Genomic DNA, 9494 nt, shown 5'->3' with positions numbered 1-9494 from the left:
TGAGTTCCACTGGATATTCTATTATAATTTTCAGCTCAACCATTGAAATAAAAACATCCTTATCATTTACAATTCCAATGTAGCATGTCATCTCATCTCCAATAAACACTAACTTTCCTCTTAAAAATAAAAACATCAGCACATTATACAAACACTCAATGTGCCCTACAGGGCTCTGTCCTAGGCCCTTACTTGTTTAGATTGTATCTTTCAAACCTAACTTTTTCATCTGAGGTGTTCTACAGTCTATATGCTGATGACCTGAAATTGGGTAAACTGATTACAAGTGTTGCAGATAAGGCATGTCTGCAAAATAATTTGACTAAATTGACCATTTGGGCACAGAAGAATAATATGTTGATAAGTACATCAAAAACTAAGCATATGAGATTTGGGAGACATAAAATGAAAGGTGAATATTTAATACTGCACACAGTGATTGAAACTGTAGACTCATTTAAGGACCTGGGAATATGGGTAGATTCAGCTATGACTTTTTCTAATTGTATCAACCAATTGGCTAATGATAGTTATAAAACTATAGGTTGTATAAAAAGATTTTAAAGTCTAGGAAATCAAACATAATGAAGTCGTTGTTTGTTAGTTACATTAGACCCAATCTTGAATATGGAATAACAATATGGAAACCCTACAGGAAAACAAGTATGAATAAACTGGAAAGAGTACAGCAGAAATCTACCAAGGGCATCCATGGATGTGAAAATCTAAGTTATTATGAAAGACTAAAATGTCTGAAATTGTACAGTGTTTCATAGATATTTAAGAGGAGATCTTATTCAGGTATATAGGACATTTAGGAACAACTACTTCTGGGAATTGTTGGGGTTATCAAAAAGTACTAGAAAATTATCAGATAACCTATGTAGAAGTTTCTATAGGAATGAGAAGTGTACTAATTGGTTCTCTGACAGAGTAACTGATGCTTGGACCAGATTACCAAATTACATTAAAGCAAATGCTAGTTAAGATATTTTTAAGAACGGCCTGGGCATTTATTATGGGAACAAGTGTTTTGGTATATTGGCAAGCTAGAAGGGCATTGATGCCCGTGCTTGAAACATTTGTATGTATGTATGTATGTAACACTCTTGATTAATAGTCCTATATTCCCCTTAATTTTTCTTGGAACCAGAAGTTACACTCAGAAGGTTGTGTCCTACTCCCTACCTCTAACCAAAGGAGGTGCACACTATATATTGGTTTGAAAACAGCAAAAACAGTTTTGCCCAACTTTGAGAAATCCTGTGCCCAGGGTTCAGTTGAACATATTGTAATATTTTCTTTAATATTGCATAAATATTTAACTCTATTTTTGATGTGTGAATTCAAAGCTGTCTTCCATTGTCTAGCCAAATGTGGTTTAATAACATAAACAGAACCATCAGTACTTGAAATTTTGACTTTCCTCCAGAGCTGTCACTAATTTGAAGACCTAGCCATGTACCCTCCCATGACCACTGAATGTCTTCCATATCAATGTGCTTTAAGATATTTCTAAGCTGACCCCATCTAGCTTGAGCCCTGATATAATTTTAAAACACATCTTAGACCGGCATGCACCAGATCACATTGCCAACATTTACCCTTAGCCAGTCTTCCTGATAAAACTAATCTATGTGCAGTAACATACCAGAAATAAAGAATTCTCATGTGCTAGCCCCACAATTTTGCCAGGGTTAGTAACTTTGTGTGGTTCTCCAAACCTATTTCAATTGTGTCTCAGTCAGGGCAACCCCTTCCTCACTTTTCCTTACTTTTTAATCTAAAGATTGCTGTTTCAGCTTTCCTTCACCTGAATACATATGTCCACTTCTGCTATGCTTAACCTTTCTCCATTTGTCTCAAGCTACTTTTCTATTACTGGCCTCTGACTTGCATTCAGACATACTCCTATAGTAAGTCACTGATTTGGTATATGTGGATTTGGTATATGTGAATCACTGTGCATATGTCATGATATAACTCCTTATTTGTTTCAGTTCTGGGGCTATATAGTACATGTCATAATGCCACATCTAATCCAGATTTGTATTCTTTTTTGAAAATACATACATCTCAAATATCAATACTATCAGACTCCTTTGTCCCATTTTAAGTCTCTTGGGTCTTTCATATCCCATTTACAAAACTTCAAGCAACTGCTTCACCCAAGTCATGTCATCTGCCAACTTATTAGCTCAGGCCATAGTGTGTTTTTTCTCATGGTATATCCTCACTAATTTGGTCAAATTAAATATCAACTTGCAATTTGGAATATGGAGTAGTCCACATCCACCTTTCCTTGCAGAAGCTAACAATATCTGGGTTTCTATCCTATGTTTACTTTGATCGAGAATAAAAGTTTCAGTCCAGCTCTGTAATTCCTGGAGGCCTATATGATTAGATCTTAAGGTGTATTATTAATAAAATAATTAATTAAGGGTAAGACCACACTCTGAACAATATTAATCTTACCAGTTAAGGAAGGGAAACTCACCCTAGACAGATGAAAAAATGTAAGCCTCTTGGCTTTGAGCATGCTGACATCATGTGATATAGTTCCTTCAAGGTATGGCTTATAACCAAATCCAGATACACTGATGACCTGGATCAGTAAGCTGCGTCCTCTGCCTTGACCCAAACCTAGTCTAAGCTTTGCTTCATCTTGATTAAGCTCCAGCCCTGACACATTAGTAAATACTTGGAAACGTATAAACATATCAAGGTATGAAGGCTGAAAGCAAGACTTTTTCTACCTGTTATGCCATTAGTACACAATCATTTGCAGAAACTTGAAACCATGCCCCCCTTCTCCTGTTAAAGTCTTCAGTGCCCTTTTAACCTGCATAGCTAACTCTTCTATCACTAATAAAAAGAGACCCAGTGACAACAGGCATTCCTTTAGTTAAACCAAACTATGAATTTATCCCCTTAATCCTCAGAGTGAAAGAAGATCTGGAGAACATTGCCCTAATCCAACCAAAATACCTCTGTACCAAGCCTTTATTTTGCATTCATTGGACAGTGCAGTGGTACAATGGTTGTGTTGTTTCCTCACAGTAAGAGGGTCTCCATTTTGATTCTCAGCTGGGGTGCCTTCTGTGTAGAATCTGCATGTTCTCCCTGCGTTCGGATGGGTTTCCTCCGGGTGCTCCAGTTTTCTCCCTCATTATAAAGACAAGTGTCTGGAACATTTCTCCTTGGGCTTCCACTGAATACTGGCTTTGTTTCAAGTCAGATTTTCCCAGTAAACAAATGTTAAATAAATAAAATTAAATAAATGAAGTAAGAGGCAATTCATCTGCACACAATTTCAAGCCTAGCCAAAAAAAAAAAGTTCAAAATTTAACTATAGCCTCAAAGAGGGCATGACAAGATAGACAAAGTGAGATTTTAATGCTGCCCAACCAATTATCTAGTATTACTCTAAAGGTGGCAAAGGCTCTACCCTGATTGACATGTAGTAGTAGTAGTTTGTTCCAGAGGTGAGTAATTTGAATCTATCCCACCAATGTGTCTTCCCTATCTGCTGATGAATGTTTAATTCCTTTAACCAAGTATTTAATGTAGCATTAGCTCTGTAAAGAGACAGGAGGTCAAATAGGGTTTGATCTTTCATGGCATGAAAAGCTAGACATAGATCTTTACGGATGAGTCTGTGAAAGACTGAGTACACAGAAAAGGCTGCCAGTCTCTCCTGATAACAACGATTTATCAGACCAATGATCTTTTTAGTTATGAAACTTTGAAGTCTCTCCAGTTGTGTGATATGTTTAGATAGATGCATGCTAAAAGGAGCATTGCATTTAATAATGGATCTGATAAGATATGAGTAAAGGGGAATTAAGACTTCTCTGAATCTAGTGCAAATGCTTTTGGAAATTAGATAGACCTGATAAAAGGCATTCCAAACTACTGTGAAGACATGGTGGTTAAATGATAAGGAATTATTGGCAAGTGTATGTACCCAGATCCCTTACAACAGAGTCTGATTGGGAGGATGTATCTCCTATATTGTAAACTCCTATATAGGAAACTGTTTTGTTTACCAAAATTAACTGTGCTACATTTTTTCCCATTTAATTTGAGACCATTGTCATTGCACCAATTGTTAACATGGTCTAATCTGTGTTGGAGCAATTTGTAAGTCAGCTGAAGATTGAATAATGACACCCAATATACAGTCATCTATAAACTTAGTAACCATAGGCCAGAAGTGCTGGCTGGAAGGTCTGAGAAAAAAAATTGTCAAATAGGAGAGGACGTAAAACTGAGTCCTGTGGTATGCTTCTGGTAACTTTTCTTTTTGTTTTCAGAACTGGCACCGGCTACTCTAACCACATGAGTTTTGTTAGACAACCAGATAGCTATCCATCAGACAATATATGGATTTCTATTCAGATTTATGTCTATCAATAATGCCAGCATGGGGAATAGTGTCAAGGGTCTTGGCAAGATTTAGGCATGCTATAGGCACTACATAAACAGTATACATTGCTTGAGTTACTTATTCAAATAAATTAATGAGGTTAAAAAGGCAGGACCTTCCTTTGATAAAGCCAAATTGATGAGAGTCGACTGTTAGAGATTTTCAATATCCAGATTAATGAATTCTGAGATAATGCACTCCATACTTTTACATATGAGGCTAGTAAGATTAATGATTCTATAGTTATCAGGGGCCATGGCTGAGCCATCCTTGTGTAATGCCACTGCACTGGCAGATTTCTAGGCTTCAGTAATGTAACCAGTGGAGAGGCTTAGATTAATGAGGTTATGTAGGGTTCACAAAGGCCATATTTAGTTCTGATAATCAGGCAGACTGGTATATTGTCAGTTTTTGAAAGGGCTGAGAAAACTTGTTCTATAGTATTTAAATGGGGTGGCTGGTTTGTGGAACCTGTAGCATAGTTATAACTGTGGATGGAGTAAAATTTCCATTAAATTTGTTAGCTAGGATATTATTTACTTTGGGTCAAAGAGTAGCATTATCGTGGACTAACACCAAACACTGCTGAGTATTAGCTCTTAACTTTCTGACATAGTTAAAGAAAGATTTGCAGTACTTTTTGCATTAAGTAGCTATTTTAAGTGCACACTCAGCTTTGAGCTTCCTAATAGTTCTCTTAAGCTCTTTGTTAGTTTTCTTGTGTGCACTTTTAAGGTGGGTAGAAGGAGACCTCATAGAAGTATTAAGCAGTTTCTTTCTCTTATTGGATAATTTATTTATATGGACATTCCACCATGTGGGTTTATTTTTAAGATAGGGGCTGCTTTATCATTGCAACTATTTAAGTGGGAATAGAAGTCAGAGGACTAGATAGCAGCTTTGGCAATAGGATCCTTCAGAGGAGAATTGCAGCGCAATGTATTTAAGTTATCATGTAACTGAAGAAGGTTTACTTTTCAGATGTCTCTAAACACTGAGCTGTTTACAGGTGCCACAAGGAGCTGTCCAAGGAGTGGCCATATTTGTGAAGACTAGATCCAGGATATTGGGGCCCCAGTTGGAGGGTTTATATCATCATGGAAGCACTGCACATGCCAACCATTGGCAGTGCAGATAATCCATTTTATTGATGTATATTTGAAGTCCCCCAATAGAACGGTCTTGGGTTTTAATAGGAATTTCAGCAAATGCATTGAGATAGCTATCATGCTTAGAGGGGGACACCGATGGTGTTCTATAGCTAGCTAGCTATGGAGTTATAATTAGTCTTGTTTAGGGATCTCATATGTGGTGTCCCAAGGAGTCTGTTGTGAGGGGATGCTATCCTTGACAAATAATGATGCTCTCCCACAATTGCCAGTGGATCTGAGAACATGCTAGGAATTATTTCCAAGAATAGACTGAGTGATTTTATTGCTCTAATAACATGTTTCTGTAACTACACATATATGAATGTGTTCAAATTGCAAGATAGCCTCAGCTTTGGGCATTTTTGTCAAGACTCACATCACTGAGTAGAGTGACATTAATGTCTTCCAAATTAGAATTTACTGGTTTGTAATGTCCAGCAGATTGACTCTAAATAAAAAAGGCAGTATGGGGACAGCAAAGTCTTTAGTGAGAATGTGAAAGACTTGGTAAGAAAGGTGCAGGCCATCCCTAGTTTAGCAGGGATATTTGTCAGATATCTCATCCCATGTTGGCACATACTGGGTCCCTTAGAATGAGACCAAGTACATAGACAATTACAGACAATTATTTAAGCAAATTATCTTGTCATTGAAACTCAGCATCACTGATGGCAAAATACCATTGAAGACCAGTGCCTTTCCTGCCGCAGACACATGCATAGCAGGCAGCATGTCTAAGGGTGTTCACCTCCACGTATACTACTCTCAGGTCATAATCATATTTATCAGGATAGAGCTATCTAGGAGCTATTACAACAATGATCTTGGCACCAGAAAGACAGATAATTGTCACCATATTCTTATTCAGCTTTGTGACTGTAGTGCCCATATGCCTTACAGTAGAGTCACTTATTACTAAAACATTACAATGGTTTGATGCAGTCCCAGTGGGCCATAAGGGCTTGGGATCTGCATCCTTGGGATTCTTAGAGGTATGAGTGTTAGGTGTGGGTGTGAAGGTAAGTGTGTTGCTGTGTATACTAATGTCTGAAGTTTCTTATTCTTTAGCCTGAGAGGCTTAGACAGTGTTCTTTTAACAGCCTCAGCATAAGTTGGCTTACTGGAAGTGCTCTGTGCTGTATGCGTATATGTGTTGTGCTTTCCGAATGTGTTCTGAGAGGAGAAGGAGGCTCAGAGTTAAGTAAATACTTACACATCTCTCCTGGTTATAATATTGTTAGGTCTAACCGGCTACTCAAAAGAGGTGGTGGAATAGCCCTACTACATAAAAACTAACTTAAATGTTCAACCACTACATATAGATACCCCTGACCTCAAACATGCTGAAACCTTAGTTGCAAAACTCTCCCTAAATCAACACAAACATCTTAACTTAATAGGCATCTATATTCCCCCAGGTGACAATCTTCTGATCCTTGAATCCACACATCACTGGGCCTCCCACTCCCTACCCCAAGAAATCATCATATTAGGTGATATAAATGTGGACTGGAACTATATACACTCTCCCACTCCCAACTGCCATATTAATCTCTATAATTTCACCAAACTCATCCAGTCCCCAACACGCATTGTTAAAGCCACAAAAAGAGAATCTGTACTAGACTGGATCCTCACCAATCAGCCCAATACTGCCCATCAATGGGGTACATTGGCCAACACACTTAGTGATCACAACCCTACCTTCATATTTAGACACAGGCAAAAAAACACCAACTCTCCCTCCTACAAATACTCTCGCACAAAAATTTCCCCAAAGATGACTTCCTGAGGGCCTTAAAATACTGTGACTGGTCTCCAATGAAAACCCTTCCACTAGAAAGTGCAGTTGAATACTTCAACACCTCATTTCTAAGCATCATCAACCAACTAGCCCCCATAATAGCCATTAGAATACACAGTAACCCTACCCCCTGGCTCCAAAAAAACCACAAGAACTCTTCTCCAAAATAGGGAGACAGCTTGGAAAACCTGGCGCCACTATAGAACACCTGCAACTAGGCAATACTTTCTTGAACTTAAGGCCAAAAAACAAGTTAAACTCGATAAACAAAACAACTACCTGTCCCTACAAAAGAAGTATAATAGCAACTATCAGAAATTCTGGGCAACAGTAAATAACATCCTTCAGCCCAGTAAATCCACCACTCCACCCCCCAATGTCTCTGGCACTGATCTTGATATTGCCTGCAGCTTTAACAACTACTTCACCTCCTCCATTCTCAATATCATAAATAACTCCACCACCACCAACACTTCCCAACCCCCTACAACCTAACAAGACTATATCCCCTTCTTTTCATTCATGTTAGTACAAACATCCTATATACAAAAATTGCTAACTAAACTTAAGCCCACCACCTTAGCCACCAACATTCCCACCAAATACCTGCAACTCGCATCCATAGTCATAGCCTACCCTCTTTTTACTAATTAACAAATCCATTACCAAAACCCAGTACCAAACCTTGTGGAAAAACTCTTTCATCATTTCCCTTCAGAAAGGTGGACCCCCTACCAATCTCTCTAACTATCGCCTAATAGCAATTCTGTCACCCCTGTCAAAAATTGTAGAGAAATGCATACATTGCCAAATCCTCTCCCACCTCTTCTCCAATAACCTTCTCTCTCCTACCCAATGTGGCTTCTGCCCATCTCACAGTACCTCCACCACCCTACTCAGATTTACCAACACTATAACCTCCTATAGGAACCAAGGCAATCTCTTCTCCGCCACGCTCCTTGATTTATCCAAGGCATTTGACATGGCATCCCACACAAAACTTTTTACTTGTCTCTCTGACATTAACTTTGACACCACCACTATGCTCTGGTTCAAAAGCTACCGAGATAACCGTCACCAGTTCATCAAATGGATTAACTCCCTATTCCCTCCCACTCCCAGTCACCCTAGGTGTACCACAAGGTTCTATCCTTGGCCCACTTCTATTTAATATCTTCACCAACCAACTCCACCTAGCTACTACAAAAGACGATATAGTTCAATACACTGATGATACAACCCTCATATGCCCTGCACCCAATATCAAACTTCTCCAGCAAAAAGCCCAACTAACCTTCACTGAAATCGAGAACTGTCTCAATAACTCACAACTTATTCTTAACCCCCCAAAAAACACAATGCATGCTGTTCCACCCAATCAAACACTCTAATCTCCCCTTTTCCATTTTCTCCACCAATAACACCCATATCACCCCAATCCCTGAGGCAAAACCCCTGGGAATTACAATTGACCAACAGATCAAGTTTAAAAAACACATATCAGTAACCATCTCTAAGGTCCACAAAAAACTAACCTCCCTCGACAGATGCAAAAGGTACTTTACCTCAGAATCTCATATCGCCATAGCTAGAACTCTTCTTTCCACACTGCTATATGCCTCTCCCTCATGAACAAACCTAAATAAAACTGACTTAAACAAACTATCCACCTGCTACAATAAAATTGCCAGATTCACCACCAATATCAAGTCCTGTTCTCACCATTGCCATGCTCTACAATCCCTACATTGGCTAGAATTCCCCAACCTACTAAAATATCAAAAACTCAACTTAGCACATCAAATACTGTTTTTGTTGTGTCTTTCGGCTTTTCCTGGTTAGGGGTCACCACAGCGGAACTCCGGTCTGCTAATGATTGGCAGTTGAATTTTTATGTGCCGAGTTGCCAGCCCTAACGCACAACCTTCAATGAAGGTACGCCCATTCACGCATGTCTCCACGCAGAAGATGCTCTAGCTGAGAGTCGAACCGGACAGCATCTTACTGTGAGGCGACAACGCTACAGCAGCACCACCACCGTGGGTAACACCTGCCATAAACAACCTCAACTTCCATAATCCAAATAGACAACTATGCTCTAGCAACAAAG

This window comes from Protopterus annectens, chromosome 1.part0 (genome assembly GCF_019279795.1).
Source record: "Protopterus annectens isolate FY-2018-M chromosome 1.part0, PAN1.0, whole genome shotgun sequence".
Taxonomy (NCBI): Eukaryota; Metazoa; Chordata; order Ceratodontiformes; family Protopteridae; genus Protopterus; species Protopterus annectens.
This window is presented reverse-complemented; position numbering follows the sequence as displayed.